The sequence below is a fragment of the Anolis sagrei genome, chromosome 3, assembly GCF_037176765.1.
Source record: "Anolis sagrei isolate rAnoSag1 chromosome 3, rAnoSag1.mat, whole genome shotgun sequence".
In the NCBI taxonomy this organism is placed as follows: Eukaryota; Metazoa; Chordata; class Lepidosauria; order Squamata; family Dactyloidae; genus Anolis; species Anolis sagrei.
In genome coordinates, this window is record NC_090023.1 from 144,626,801 (window position 1) to 144,642,257 (window position 15,457).

The following is a 15,457-nucleotide window of genomic DNA, read 5'->3' on the forward strand; positions in this document are numbered from 1 at the left end:
AGGGTGCCTTGTTTCCATTGGAGTAACAGGGGCGTTCAATGACTGCACGTTGCTTAAGTCGCATTGACCGACCGTCTGCGCAGGGTTCCATAATTTGCACTTTAACAACAAAGCCGTTCAATGCTAAGGCTTCCTGCCAAAATGGAACTGTAGAGGAGTGTCTACTGAACAAGCCAGTACCTGCTGCATACCAGTACTGCCATCTGTTGAGGAGTTACAATGGTGGAGGCATTACTTTTCATCCAAACCTGGTAGTATAGAAAGGAAGGGGGCCCATAGGGGCTCCGGGGGAGGGGGTCTGGGCTTGGGTCCCTCCTTCCTCCTTTCCCCCCAGTTCCCTTCCAGGTGAGCAGGAGGAGGGCGCCTTGCTTCCATTGGAGTAACGGGGGCGGGGGGTGCTCCTGGGCGGCCCTCCTGGAGCTCTGCGACGCACCTGGCGAACGCGTTGTCTGCGCTTGTCCTCGGCGGCAGAATTTCGCCTCGGTCCCTTGCAGCAGCCAGTCAGTGAGAGAGAGCGAGAGAGAGAGGCGGCAGGAGCAGCAGCAGCAGCATCCGCTCCTCCTCCTCCTCTTGCTGCTGCTGCTGCCTGGGTCCAGCTCGCCTTCGCCCAGCCTCCTCTCCCTCCCTGCCTGCCTGCCTGCTTCGCTCGCCCACCCGGGCTGCTGACAACCCGCGCGGCGCCACCGGGATCTGGCTGGACTTCTGCGCGCAGGTAAGGGAAGGGGAAGAAAGGAAAGGGAAGGGGAGGAAGGGGCAGCCCCGGAGAGCGGGCGGCAATGGCAGCAGCAGCAGCGGCAGCATCCACCCGGCGGGGTCCCGCTTCCCATCCTCAGTGGGGAGAAGGGAGCAGGCCGGGCCAGGCAGCCAGGCAGCCAGCCTGCGAGGGGCTTGGGGCAGATGGGCGGCGCGGAGGGGCTCCTCCTCTGCCTCCTCTTCCTCCTCTGCTTCTGCCCTTGGTCTCCATCCCTCCTCCTCTTCCTCCTGCCAACCCCAGAGTCCAAAAGTTTCCTCCTCTCCCGGCCTGGCGCCCCTTCCTCCTCTCTTCCTCTCGGGAAAGGGGAGCAGACCCTCCCCGCCCCTCGGTTGGCCCCTCCGTCCACCCCCAGGCGGCTCTTGCAAAGGAAGGGAGGACTTTGTGCCTTGAAGGCGCTTTGCCATCACCCCCCTTCCTCCTGAAAGTTTCCTCCTGTCACTGAAGGGGGGGGGGGGTTGGAGCCAGTCCTCAGTCCACAGGGATGGAGAGGGTCGTGTCCCTAGTGCCATCTCCTGCCCAAGGCGAGACCTAGGAGAGCAAGGACCAAGGAGCTGACTTGACAGCAAAAGTTTCCTAGATGCTTTGTGGGCTTTTTGGGGGTTGATAGTGGAGGTTCTGAAAACTTGATAGTATCCATTTTCAAGACCTGAATGGCTTCATTTCACCTGAACTTTCTGACCTTAAGAGCTGTTCAACAGTGGAACTCTCCCTGCCTTGGAGTGTAGTAGAAGCTTTAAATCAAAGAGTTGGAAGAGACCTCATGGGTCATCTAGTCCAACCCCATTCTGCCAAGAAGCAGGAAAATTGCATTCAAAGCACCCCCCGACAGATGGCCATCCAGCTTCTGTTTAAAAGCTTCCAAAGAAGGAGCCCCTACCACACTCCGGGGCAGAGAGTTCCACTGCTGAACAGCTCTCACAGTCAGGAAGTTCTTCCTCATGTTCAGATGGAATCTCCTTTCTTGAAGCCATTGTTCTGCGTCCTAATCTTCAGAGCAGCAGAAAACAAGTAGGAGAGGCTGGATGACCATCTGCTGGGGGTGTTTTGATTGTGCTTTTCCTGCATGGCAAGGGGTTCTCCTATAGATGGCCCATGTGGTCTCTTCCAACTATTATTCTAATGTTGGTCACGCGTCAGGGCATGTCAGAGGCAAATGGGCAATTGGTCCATCCCTTTCCATCAACCAGAAGGAAAAGAGAGCTTGGGTTGTTGGGAGTTTTTCAGACTGTCTGGCCATGTTCTGGAAGCATTCTTTCCTGATGTTTTGCCTGCATGTATGGCAGACATCCTCAGAGGTTGTGAGGTGTGTTGGAAACCAGGAAAATAGGGTTTATATATCTGTGGAATGTCCAGGGTCGGAGAAAGAACTCTTATTTATTGTTTTATTTATTATTTTACTATATTTGCATTCTGCCTTTGTCCCCAAGGAAACTCAAGGTGGATTGCTGTGAGTTTTGTGGGCTGTCTGGCCATGTTCTAGAAGCATTCTCTCCTGACATTTCACCTGCATCTATGGCAGGCATCCTCAGAGGTTGTGAGGTGTGTTGGAAACTAGGAAAATTGGGTTTATATATCTGTGGAATGTCCAGGGTGGGAAAAAGAACTCTTATTTATTATTATTATTATTATTATTATTATTATTATTATTATTTTACTATATATATTTACTTCCTGCCTTTGTCTCCAAGGAGACTCAAGTTTTTTTTTTGTCGTGTCAGGAGCGACTTGAGAAACTGCAAGTCGCTTCTGGTGTGAGAGAATTGGCCGTCCACAAGGATGTTGCCCAGGGGACGCCCGGATGTCTTGATGTTTTACCATCCATGTGGAAGGCTTCTCTCATGTCCCCGCATGAGGAGCTGGAGCTGACAGAGGGAGCTCATCCACGCTGTCCCCGAATTCGAACCTGCAACCTGTGGGTCTTCAGTCCTACCGGCACAGGGGTTTAACCCACTGTGCTACCGGGGGCTCTGAGACTCAAGGTGGATTGCTGTGAGTTTTCTGGGCTGTCTGGTCATGTTCCAGAAGCATTCTCTCCTGATGTTTTGCCCACATCGATGACAGGCATCTTCAGAGTTTGTGAGGTCTGTTGGAAACAAAGCAAGTGGGGTTTATGTATCTGTGGAATGTCCAGGGTGGGAGGAAGAACTCTTGTCTGAATGAGAGCTTGTTTCAACTCAGGAGAGTTGGACAGCATCCTTCCTTCTCTCCTGAGGGGAGCAGCCTCGCTTCAGGAACAGGGCATCAGTCGCTTGCTCGCTTCTTTCTCTCTCTCTGTCTGCCCCAGAGGTGACTCCCTAATGTAAGGTCTGGCTTTCTTGGGTGTCATTGCCGCAGGGAAAAAAAGCTATCCAAAAGATGGTGAAAATATTGGCTAGTCTCCCAGGGGTGCCCCCCCCCCCCCACTTTCCCCTCTTCTTGGATGAGTGCCAAGGGTGAGAGATCACAGTCTGCAGGCTGGGAAATGAACAGCCCAACCACCACCTCCTTGCAATTTCAGGAGACGGTGGTGTGGAAACGAGTTGCACTTCATAAAAGCCCACGCGTTTATTTAGCTTTGTTTTTCTTAAGTGTCTCTATCTGTTTGTGCCTCTTATTTTTGATTGCCAGTGTAAAAAATACCCAAGAACCAAGTCTTTGTCAAAGAGAAAAAGTCTTTCAGATGGCAGACAGGCAGCTCTTCAAATTCTAGACTTGATTGACAGGAGCTTGGAAAGTCTTTCCCTCTCATTCACATGTTGTGCATGTGGGGGTCTCGAGGGTCTCTAGCATCCCAGATTTATTACTAGCCGTCCCCAGCCACACATTGCTGTGGCCCAATCTGTGCATATGTGTTCTATGTGTGTATATGTGTGCATATATTTATGTATATGTGTGTATGTGTGTTTGCGCATATATATATGTGTGTGTGTGGTTTTTGCGCATGAGTTGTAATGTAATTTTTATTTTTTGGCTTTTTAAGTCTCTTTTGCTGTGTTTTTATGAGTGCTGGCCACTCGTTGGCCTGATAGGTGTATTGTGTCCAAATTTGGTGTCAGTTCATCCAGTGGTTTTTGAGCTATGTCAATCCCACAAACAAACATTACATTTTTATTTATATAGATTTTGCTATATTTACATCCTGCCTTTCTCCTCGAGGAGACTCAAGGTGGATTGCTGTGAGTTTTCTGGGCTGTCTGGCCATGTTACAGAAGTATTCTCTCCTGACGTTTTGCCCACATCTATGACAGGCATCTTCAGAGTTTGTGAGGTCTGTTTGAAACCAAGCAAGTGGGGTTTATATATCTGTGGAACGTCCAGGGTGGGAGAAAAAACTCTTGTCTCTTTGAGGCAAGTGTGGATGTAAAGTGTGAAGCCTTGTAGCTTCAAGGCTTGGCTGCTTCCTGCCTGTGGGAATCCTTTGTTGGGAGGTGTTAGCTGGCCCAGATTGATTCTTGTCTGTAATTCCCCAGCTTTTTGAGTATTGTTCTTTATTTACTGTCCTGATTTTAGAGTTTTGTAAAAAACACTGGTAGCCAAATTTCGTTCATTTTCATGGTTTCCTCCTTTCTGTTCAAATTGTCCACATGTTTGTGGATTTCAATGTCTTCTCTGTGTAGTCTGACATGGTGGTTGTTAGAGTGGACAAGTCTACATAGGGACCACCAAACACAGCATTGCCCAAACACGAATCAAGGAACATGAAAGGCACTGCAAACTAAGTCAAACTGAAATGTCAGGCATAGCAGAGCACCTAATGCATTCTGCATTCTGTATTTTATTTTGCTGTATTGTATTTTTGGGCTTGGCCTCACGTTAGCCGCCCTGACCCCCCTTTGGGGAGATGGTGGTGGGGTATAAATAAAGATTATTATTATTATTATTATTATTATTATTAATGAACCAACCTGGGCACAGCATATTATTTGAGAACACAGAAGTACTGGACCACTCTAACAACCACCATGTGTAAAGAAAGCAAGCAAAGGTGTTTTGGCCTCAGTTTTTAGACTACCAAAATCTGGGAAGTCAATGAGTGAGATATGTATGAAAGGAAGCAGTTCTTTACACATATGAAATTAACTGCCACAAGAAAGAGTCCACCAACTTGACTAAACAAATTCATAAAGGTGGCTGTACTTGGTTCCAAAGAGTTAGAAATTCGGGGGGGGGGGGGGGGGGGGTCCATTGATCCCCTTCTTTTGGGAATCCCGAATGCACCTAATTGTTGCTTCCTATCCCATCTCTTATCTGTCCTCCATAACCACTGCGGTCTCAAGCATTTATTTCAAGCAACTTTTAAAAGACTCCCAGCCTCGGTGGGAATTGCATTCTTATTCAAAGCATGTTTACTCTGATGCACTGTGCTCAATGGTCCTTGCTACACGGGAAGCACACACCAGATTGCAGCCCGAATCATCTTAAATACTTCATGTTAACTGCCTACAGCTTCAAACTGTCAGTCCTGCTCCTCTCAATCTGGGTTGCAAACTTGTTCATTATTTTCAAACCTCTGAAATCGTAAGGACACATCCTTTCACTTCTCATTGAAAACACAACATATTTGGGTGTGACAATAGAAGAAGCCTCCATACAAGAACTAGTCCAGAACTGCCTACTTTGCAAGACAACTCCTGGCCTGGGCAGCAGTTTCTTTTCATCCCAATTGCTCATAGCTGAGCAGGTTGTGGGTGGGATTTTTTTGGGGAGGGGGAATTATGCATTTTAATGCATTTTAATTGTATTTAATATGTTTTAATTGAATTTTTAACCAGACACACAATACTATTTAATTATTTATTAATTTTCCTATTTGCTTTGTTTTAAATGGATCAAAGTGTGTGATTGTTAGCCACTTCGAGTTTAATGTGTTGTCGAAGACTTTCATGGTCAGAATCACTGGGTTGCTGTGAGTTTTGATTCTGTCAATTCTTTCCCATTTCTCTCCTTACCTAACTCATCTTCTAAACAGAAGAGACCTAAGGCTGACAGGAGAATTGCTCCAGTCCATGTTTCATCGGGGGTTGCCTGTTTCTGCACCTTTTCTGGAAAATAGTGTGCAAATGTTGAGAATCATGGTGACAACTGATTTACATGTAGTCAGAATATCATAATGTATGCGGAGAGGTAAAATGTTAACTAAAGTATCCATGGTCTCAATTCACCTATTTTGCCCTGTATGAGGGTTATATTTGGCCAGTAGAGGTAGTCTCAGTTTAACATATTTGCAGAACCAGGCAGGACAAGGTAATTGAATCCAGTTGTTTTGGGACTTCATGGCTGCTATGACAAGTGTAGGATTGTCCCAAGGGGACTCAGGGCAGCCTCACATAGGCAACAATTCAATGCCACACAGACACACACACACACACACACACACATACACACAGCTAGATAAATAAACAAAGCATTAAAATCCAAAATAATTAAAACATCAAATATTAAACAATTAAAATCACACAATCCAAGACATATTCTAAGGCTGGTCCAAGTTGTCATTATGATATTTGTAATCTCTTATTGCACAGCTCCACTTTACTCACAAAAAGCTTGGTTCCAAAGTCATGTTTTAGTTTTTTTCTGAAGTCCAGGAGGGAGGTGGGTGACCTAATTTCACTGAGGAGGGGGTTCCATAGATGAGGGGCCACTACTGAGAAGGCCCTGCCTATCATTCCCACCAGTTGCACTTGCAAGGGAGAGCGAAGGACCAAGAACAGGGCCTCCCCCGATGATCTTAGCTTCTGAGGTGGATCATAGAGGGAGATACATTCGAATAGGTAAGCTGGGCCGGAACCATTTAGGGCAGTGGTTCTCAACTTGTGAGTCCCCAGATGTTTTGGCCTTCAACTCCCAGCTGGTAAACTCGCTGGGATTTCAGGGAGCTGTAGGCCAAAACACCTGGGGATCCACAGGTTGAAGACCACTGATTTAGGGTTTTATAGACTAACGCCAGCACTTTAAATTGTGCTCGGTAACAGACTGGCAACTGGGGGGGGGGGGGGGGTAGGGTTTGTCTGCTCCCTGAACTCCTCTCCAGTGAGCAATCTGGCTGTCACCCGGACCACAATTGCATCCCAGCACATATAACAGGTTATATGTTGGATTTCCTGGATACTGGAGTTCTTTTGGTGCTGAATAGTGACATTTGTTACGGTTCTGAAATAAAGTGAATTGGTAGTAAGTGATGCAGCAGAAGCTATACACCAGAGCTTCTGCTGAAATACTTCCAGAAAAGGAGACTCCACAATCCTCAGAGGCTGTGTATTACAGAGAAGCTGCCTTAAAACCTTTGCTGGGAAGAGGCTGGCTTAGAAATAAAATGCAATAAATAAAAAAAAGCATTCCACTCCAGTTGCTATTGGGATCAGCTTCTCTTCCCAGCCAATAGTAGAACAACTAATGCTACCCAGACTATCCTTGCCTGGCCGTCCATTTCCCTATTGCTGGTTATGGGGTGAAAGGATTGAGGTGAACCAATGGAAGATGATATCCCAAGGGTTATAGAGAAACAAACAAAGGAAACCCAAGTGTGCAAGCCTCATACAAAAAGTCTCAAGCAAGGCCACTAATATAACAAGCCTTTCATGCCAGTAGGCACCTAGATATGATGCCAACAAGGAATCCAGAGCATATGTGTCTCTTGGCAGAGGCCCATCTCAGTACGCTCCACAGTGGCCATATACCACAGCCATTCAAAAATGAATAAATAACATTAATTAATGCCTTCTTGTTTAAAGACTTTCTTGAGCATCTAGAAGCCAAATATTTTCAGAAAATATTTGCAAATACGTACTGTTGAAGGCTTTCATGGCTGGAATCACCGGGGTGTTGTGTGGTTTCCGAACTGTATGGCCGTGTTCTAGCAGCATTTTCTCCTGACATTGTGCCTGCATCTGTGGATTGTATCTTCATACCAAACATTTGTTTTGATCCCAGGGTGGCTCGAGGGACCTCTTCACACTCAGTTGAGGACTTTATAGAGCATTTTGAGGCCACAACTGTAGTTCTAAGGGCTGCACTTTGCACAGGGCTTTGGAGTGTTTTCTGGTTAGTATAGCTAGTGCTCCTATTGATCTTGCATGGTTTGTGGAAAGTTGAAATGAACTGGGTGGACATTAGTTGGATAAAATAAAAGAATGTTTTGAATTGCCTGTAAATAAGCTAAATTTTATCCAGTGCTCTCTTCTAGTTATTAGATAAAAATAGGCTTAATATTTGCTATGGGATGCTTGATGTATTTGTAAAGTTATAATAGTTTTTTTTTTAATAATCACTGGCTCCATGTGTCAAAGTCCTTGCTGTGACCAGCAATTAATTCTTATTACAACCAGAACACAGAGTAGTGAAGGCTCATATCCTACGGCTGAGATGTTCAAGAGGAGCTACATGGTCTCTCTGGATGAAAATTAAATTTTGGTTCTGTTTCAGGCTTGCCTGCTGTGTTAAAACCTTGACCCAGAATGCAGGTCTTAGCCTGTTACTGTCTGGCCTCTGAGCTGTTCCTGGATGAATCCCGCGTGAAGATACTTCATTTCATCAGTTTTCTCCATCACAGTTTTCTGCAGCCTGTGATTTCTGTTCACTTGCCCTTTCTTTCAGATCTCCCACTTCCTCAGAATTAGTTGGAGAAAGAGATGCTGCAGAATACTTTGTAACAACTCCTCAGAATTAAAGAGACTCATGCTCTAGGTATTTTTTGAGAGAGTTGTCTATAAAGATCCCTATTGTCCACATGCTAAGGTCTCAGGTTTGTGTTGTTATGTCCAGAGTACCGTGGGCCCCTGGTGGTGCAGCAGGTTAAACCACTGAGCTGCTGAACTTGCTGACCAAAAGGTTGGCTGTTTGAATCTGAGGAGCGGGGTGAGCTCCTGCTCTTAGCCCCAGCTTTTGCCAACCTAGCAATTTGAAAACATGCAAGTGTAAGTAGAACAATAGGTACCACTTCTGTGGGAAAGTAATGGCGCTCCATGCAGTCATGCCAGCCACATGACCTTGGAGGTGTCTATGGACAACGCTTGCTCTTCGGCTTAGAAATGGATATGAGCACCACCCCTCAGAGTCGGACACAATTAGACAATGTCAGGGGAAACCTTTACCTTTACCTTGTCTAGAGTACGATTGTGAGGTCACATTCCATAGCAATAGGAACAGGGAAATAGATCCTACTATTTCAGAAGAAGGAGTAGCAAAAGCACCTCGGAGTAGTCCTTGTCTAAGAAAACTTTATGAAATGCAAAGCTATACTATACGTTGACAGGCAACTTGAAGGCATACCCACATAGAACCTGAACAGATTCTTTCTCACAGTATATATAGTGTCTCAGAAAATATTGACACATTTTTACCCTTCGGAATGAAATTGAAAGTATATAAATATAATTTTGTTACCTGTTCTTGTCAATTGTCTTTCATTGGGGCAGGGAAACATTTGACTTGCTGCTGGGAATATCACTAAACCAGTGGGAGGTTATTTTCCTTACCAACCTGAATCCAGTATATTGGTAGTTTGTAGTGAAACTTGGCTGAAATATCCAGAGGAGGAATTGCATTCAAAGGACAAATGTATCAATTTTCACTTTTAGCTTGATGTAGCTGTAGAAATGTATATTGGGTTAATTAGATATTTGGCACATCCATAGAGCTCTCCTAGTAGAACATGGATAGGGCATCACGTTGTTAGAACAGCAGGTGTTATTTTAATAAACAATATAACTTTGAGCCTTACAATGACAATAACTGCTACTTTTTTGCAATTCACCTCAAGGAAGCATGTCTTTTAATGTATCTTTAATAAGTAATAAATGGAGTGGGTCCCCACAATGGAAGAAAGAGAATTGACTTGGTCATGTTACAAAAAAGAGCAATAACCATTTTCTTGCAAAATATTACTGTTGGTTTCAATGGCCTGAGTATTTGTGAGCTGCCTTTTTACATTTTCAGTCATGGAGAAATGTCAAGCTATTTCATATTTCTCTTTTAGCAGTATTCTGCCAATGACATTTAGTCCCTCACTCACTGTGTGTGGTCCTATGTTGAATGTTTAGAAAGAAACATTGCTACATCCATTGGAAAACAGAGCACTGGTGATCTGGTCATGGCATTTTGCAGTCACTTAGGAATTTATTGCATGAAGGTGGCAGATCAGCATAGAAGCAGGATGTATCACTTGGCATTGTGCGCCACCTTTTTCTGGTCTGCTAATTCTCGGCAACAAACCCGTCGCCTGCTATTTTGTGGCAAAATCCATCAAAGTTCCTGATCACATCATGGAACTGCAGCCTACCTTGTGCGATGACCCCGAGCTGCTTCTGTGCGCCGTACTGAAACAGAAGAGATCTCAGGGGGCACGATTTTCCTGCTCTCCCCCTCTCCCCCTTGCAGTAAGTAAAGAATATACATTTATTTTTATTGTATTTTTTTTACTAAACTTTGTCGGTACTGCAAACTTGTTTTCAAAATACCGTATATTCCAGCATATAAGACGACTGGGTGTATAAGGCGACCCCCAACTTTTCCAGTTAAAAATAGAGTTTGGAATATACTCGTCGTATAAGACTACCCCTCTTCCAACACACACCAAATAGAATTTTTAAAAGCATCAGATTTGATTTCAATATGGTAATTTTCCTATTACTGTCCCTCTCAGATCTCGCACATGCGCACCTGCACCACTTCACTGCAGTCTTCAGGAGCGAGATCTGAGAGGCAGAGGAGGAGGTACAGTAATAGGATACAAGGGTGGGACAGACAGATAAAAGAGGTGTGTTTTTCTGGGCCTAGAGCTACTCTATCTCTTTTTTCCATACCCCGGGCGCCCCAGATGCCTGTAGCTTGCTCCGCCCTTCACTTACACCTTCCTGGTGAGGCGCCCCTTCACCTCACCATTGGGACCGCATTAAGTCCACGAATCCTGATAAATGGATTTTCTTTTTCTATACTTGCACAGTGTCACCCTTAATGCTTTCATACAATCGCTGCATACGGCAGGGACGTCACCACTACCATTTTGAGTCCCCCCCCCCCCCAATATGCAGCAACCACAGATTCTCCAATCCGGATTGGAAGTTTCAGTACCCACTCTATAAGATGACTCCCGGCATATAAGACTACTCCCACATATAAGATGACTCCCATACATAAGGCTACTCCAGCATATAAGACAACTCTCACGTATAAGACGACTCCCGCGCATAAGATGACCCCTGACTTTTGAGAATATTTTCTTGGGTTAAAAAGTAGTCTTAAATGCCAGAATATACGGTAAAAGCCTATGGAGCTGCAGGAAGGTAGAGTTGTATCCCTGGCAGGAAGCATGACCATAGCGCCACAAACTGGCTAATCCAGGGGTGTCCAAACTTTTTAGCCAAGGGCCAGTTCACAGTCCCTCAGCCTGGGGGGGGGGGGAGGGCAGAATATAGTTTGAAAAAAGCATTAACACATTCCTAAGCACACTGCATGTATCTTATTTGAAGTGGGGGGGGGGGCATATTTATTTATTTATTTATTTTCTATATTTATACCCTGCCCTTCTCCCCCTGAAAGGGGACTCAGGGCAGCCTAACAAAAGCATCATACGATGCTAGCATCATAAAAACAACCACAGTACAATAAAAAATTAAAATTAAAACAATTAAAACAATTAATTAAGACACATCCATTAAAATCGAAATCCAAAAACCAGTCTGAGTCAATTCATTGCCATAAGTTGTGTGATCTTCTTCCACTTGCTGCTAACTGATCAAACGCTTGGTCCCATAACCAGGTCTTGATTTTCCTTCTAAAAGACAAGAGGGAGGTGGCCAATCTGATATCTCTAGGGAGGGCATTCTATAGGTGGGGGCCACTGCTGAGAAGGCCCTTTCTCTCATCCCCATCAACCGTGTTTGCGATAGTGGTGGGATCGAGAGCAGGGCGTCTCCTGAAGATCTTAAACTTCGTGATGGTTTATGGCAGGAGATACATTTGGACAGGTAGTCTGGGCCAGAATCATTTAGAACTTTAAAAGATAAAACCAGCACTTTGAATTTATTTACAGTATTTATATTCCACCCTTCTCACCCCACAGGGGACTCAGGGCAGATTACAATGCACATATACATGGCAACCATTCATTGCCATTTAAACATACAACATCTATAGACAGACACAGAGGCAATTTAACATTCCGGGTTTTTTCAGCTTCATGAGGGTATGCTTGATTCTGGCCACAGGGGGAGCTGCTGCTTCACCTTCCACTTGTGACACTGAGTCCTTTGATGGAGTACTTCCTCATTCTTCTGCCTACGCAGCTGGAAGTTAAATTAGCCTCTCTTCATAAAGCGGTACATAAATTTCCTACTTGACAGATGCAACTGTCTTTCAGGCAGCATAGGTCAACAGCAAGTTAGACTTTTGATGGTGGGGAGCTCACTCCGACCCGGGCTGGCTTCAAACTCTTGACCTTTCAGTCAGTAGTGATTTAATGCAGCTGGCTACTAACTAGCTGCACCACAGCCCTTTCTACGAAACAGCAATACAATATATAAAATGAAGAAAATAAATTAACTAGCGTAAACATACCAGTCTTTCAATGGGAAGTGGGGGTCTGCATTTGGCTGTTGAGAAAGTTAAGTTAATTAGGATTCTTTTTGTGTGCCATAAAGCTATTTCAGACAGTGGCTTATGCTGCCCCAGAGTCTGGTGGAGTCTTCTTCTCTGGAGGTTTGTCAGCAGAGGCAGCATGGCCATCTGTTGGGAGGGCTTTGATTATGGCAGGGGGGTTTAGAGTTGTCTCCTTTATCTTTCCTTTTCTGCTCAAGGGAGGAGCCACAGCAAAAGGGCTACTGGGACAGAATGCCTGAGGCTGAAACCACCCAAGGAGAAGGCAACACTTAATTGGGGCAAAGGGATGTAAGAGGCTGCCATCTCTCTTTCTCTTCTTTCATAGATCGTGTCTTATCCAGACCCCTGATCCTCAAGAAAGAAGGAGCAAAGAGGGAAATGAAGTCAAGGAAGGGAGGAAAGAAACAAGGGAGGGAAAGAAACAAGGGAAGCCTGGAGAGGAAGGGCTAGTGGAAATTTGAACAGGGGCTGCAATTGGCCTCTGGGCCGGACTTTGGACATGCTTGGGCTCACCTCTGCTGTCGTGCAACTGAAGAGATACCAAAGATGATTGTCCCAATAAGTAACTGGCATCTATGATCACACAAATGCTGGCTTCATGTGCCAAAGTCATTGCTGTGACCAGCAATTCATCCTTACTAACTGGAACACAGAATAGTGAAGGCTCATATCCTACGGCTGAGATGTTCAAGGGTCTCTCTGGATGAAAATTGGTTGTTGGTGTGTCTTTGTGCATGTGTGTGTTTGTGCAGGGTTGTGGAGCAACGGAAGACTTTATTCCTCAGCTCAGTGGTGATAACTCTACTCAGTTCATAATCCAAATATTAATTGGAAATCTTTTAACTGAAGAAGAGTGCTTTTCCCTTGAGACCTGCCCAAGGAAACGAAAATAACATTGCATAACTGCAAGGAACCATGTATGGGAAATGAGTATATCATTAGAACATTATGAGTACTTTAAAAACATTTCAGAATGTGAACATGATAGAAGTTGAAGTTATTGATTATCTGCTGAAGTAAAAATGAAAGTATTTTTGAAACTTATTTGCTGTTATTGGGGTCTAGTTTATATTTATTGCTGCCTGAATGGTGTTGTGTAACACTCTTCCTTCAGTATCCCATTGTGGCACCATGTCTTTTATCTCTTGCTCCAGGCACTGCATCTATGCTTCCCGTCCCCTTGCTTTCCTTCCTGCTTAGAGCTGCTCCATGGAGGAGCCCCAGAATCCAGCATTTGCTGCAGTAATCTCATAAAACCTGGCATATGTGTGGCATATGTTTGGAGGTGCATCTCTTTCTCTCTGTTTTGCATTTCACATACTGGCTGCATTCTTTCTCCTTGAGTACATAATTTCTTTTAAAAAAATATTCTGTCTTTAATTCTGCTTTCCCACGAATGCCGTTAAACATAAAAGAATGTTAATACCTCGTACATGAAGAAATAAACAAAAGTTAAATTCAATTTTCATCCTAATGTTTTGAATACCTGATACTGCCATCATTAAGTTATTGACTACAGAATGACCCAGGCAAGAACTTTTCCCAGTTCTGCTACCTGGCTGCGGTGGTCTCACTATGAGTCAGGGAATTTGGATCTGGGCCTTGTGCATGCATGCAAAACAAATATTGCAGCACTGAGCTTGGGAATACCATGTTAGCAGGGTTTTATCCACTTGAATTTTAAATCAGGGTGAGGAAACTAGTGGCCTGCCAGATTTCAGGACTATACATGGAAATCTTGATGTTAAGAACAAAATAGATTATGTTGGTTTATTCTTAAGTTGAATTTGTATGTAAGTCGGAATAGGTACATTTTAAAAAGTGTAACTCCAGCCAAACACACACACATAGAGCTTTGGATAGCATAGGGAAGGGTTTACACCCCTCTAGTGTTTCTTTTGCTGTCTGTGCCCCTGTTCAGGAGACTTCACCTCACTTGTCCCTTGTTGTTTATTCGTTCAGTCGCTTCCGACTCTTCGTGACCTCATGGAGCAGCCCACGCCAGAGCTCCCTGTCAGCCATCACCACCCTCAGCTCCTTCAGGGTCAAGCCAGTCACTTCAATGATACCATCTATCCATCTTGCCCTTGGTTGGCCCCTGTTCTTTTTTCCTTCTATTTTCCTCAGCATCATTGTCTTCTCTAAGTTTTCCTGTCTTCTCATTATGTGGCTATTATTATTATTATTATTATTATTATTATTATTATTATTATATGAGTCCACAGCAGACAAGATCACTCTGCTGGTTGTTGTTGTTGTTATTGTTATTATTTGAAACATCACAAGATGAGTCCACAGCAGACACTCTGCTAACTGTTGTATTGGTTCACATGTCAGACACTTCCCAAGTGTCTAGGACTGTGTGATGTATCGGCGAATAATGTGTTCCGATCCCAGTAAGGTGGCCTTTTGCAGCTGACAGATGGTAATCTTGTCAGCGCCGATTGTATGCACGCCAAGGTCTTTAGGCACTGCACCCAGTGTGCCCATCACTACTGGGACCACCTTTACTGGTTTGTGCCAGAGTCTTTGCAGTTCGATCTTTAAATCCTCATATCGTGTCATCTTTTCCAGTTGTTTTTTTTTTCAATCCTGCTGTCACCTGGGATTGCAACATCGACAATCCATACTTTGTTTTTAACACGATCATGAGGTCAGGAGTATTGTGCTCCAAAACTCTGTCTGTCTGAATCCGGAAGTCCCAGAGGAGTTTGACATGTTCATTTTCTGTAACTTTTTCCGGCTTGTGATCCCACCAGGTCTTTGTCTCAGGCAGATGGTATTTGTGGCATAAGTTCCAATGAATCATCTAAGCAATGTTGTTATGCCTCTGCTTGTAGACTGTCTGTGCAATCTTCTTGCAGCAGCTGAGGATGTGATCTATTGTTTCATCTGCTTCCTTGCAGAGTCTACATTTGGGATCTGTCATCGACTTTCCAATTCTGGCTTTGATGGCATTGGTTCTAATGGCTTGTTCTTGGGCTGCCAGAATCAGGCCCTCCGTCTCCTTTTTCAAAGTTCCATTTGTGAGCCACAACCATGTTTTAATTTGTAAATTTTGCTCTCACTTTTTGCCAGGAACTGTCCATGGAGAGCCTTCTTTTGCCAATTTTCTCTTCTGCTCTG

At 44.6% G+C, this 15,457-nt stretch overlaps 1 protein-coding gene across 5 annotated transcripts in view; it reads left to right on the plus strand.

Moving 5' to 3' along the window:
- Positions 1-501: 501 nt before the first annotated feature.
- Positions 502-15,457, plus strand: part of ENOX1 (ecto-NOX disulfide-thiol exchanger 1) — a 527,672-nt gene continuing 512,716 nt past the window's right edge. For 4 of the 5 annotated variants that reach the window (XM_067466940.1, XM_067466942.1, XM_067466941.1 and 1 more), the window contains exon 1: positions 503-712. The gene's annotated coding sequence lies outside the window, so the exon portion shown is untranslated. Of the gene's footprint in view, positions 713-15,457 lie in introns of all 5 variants that reach the window. The other variant, XM_067466943.1, reaches the window with a different exon arrangement.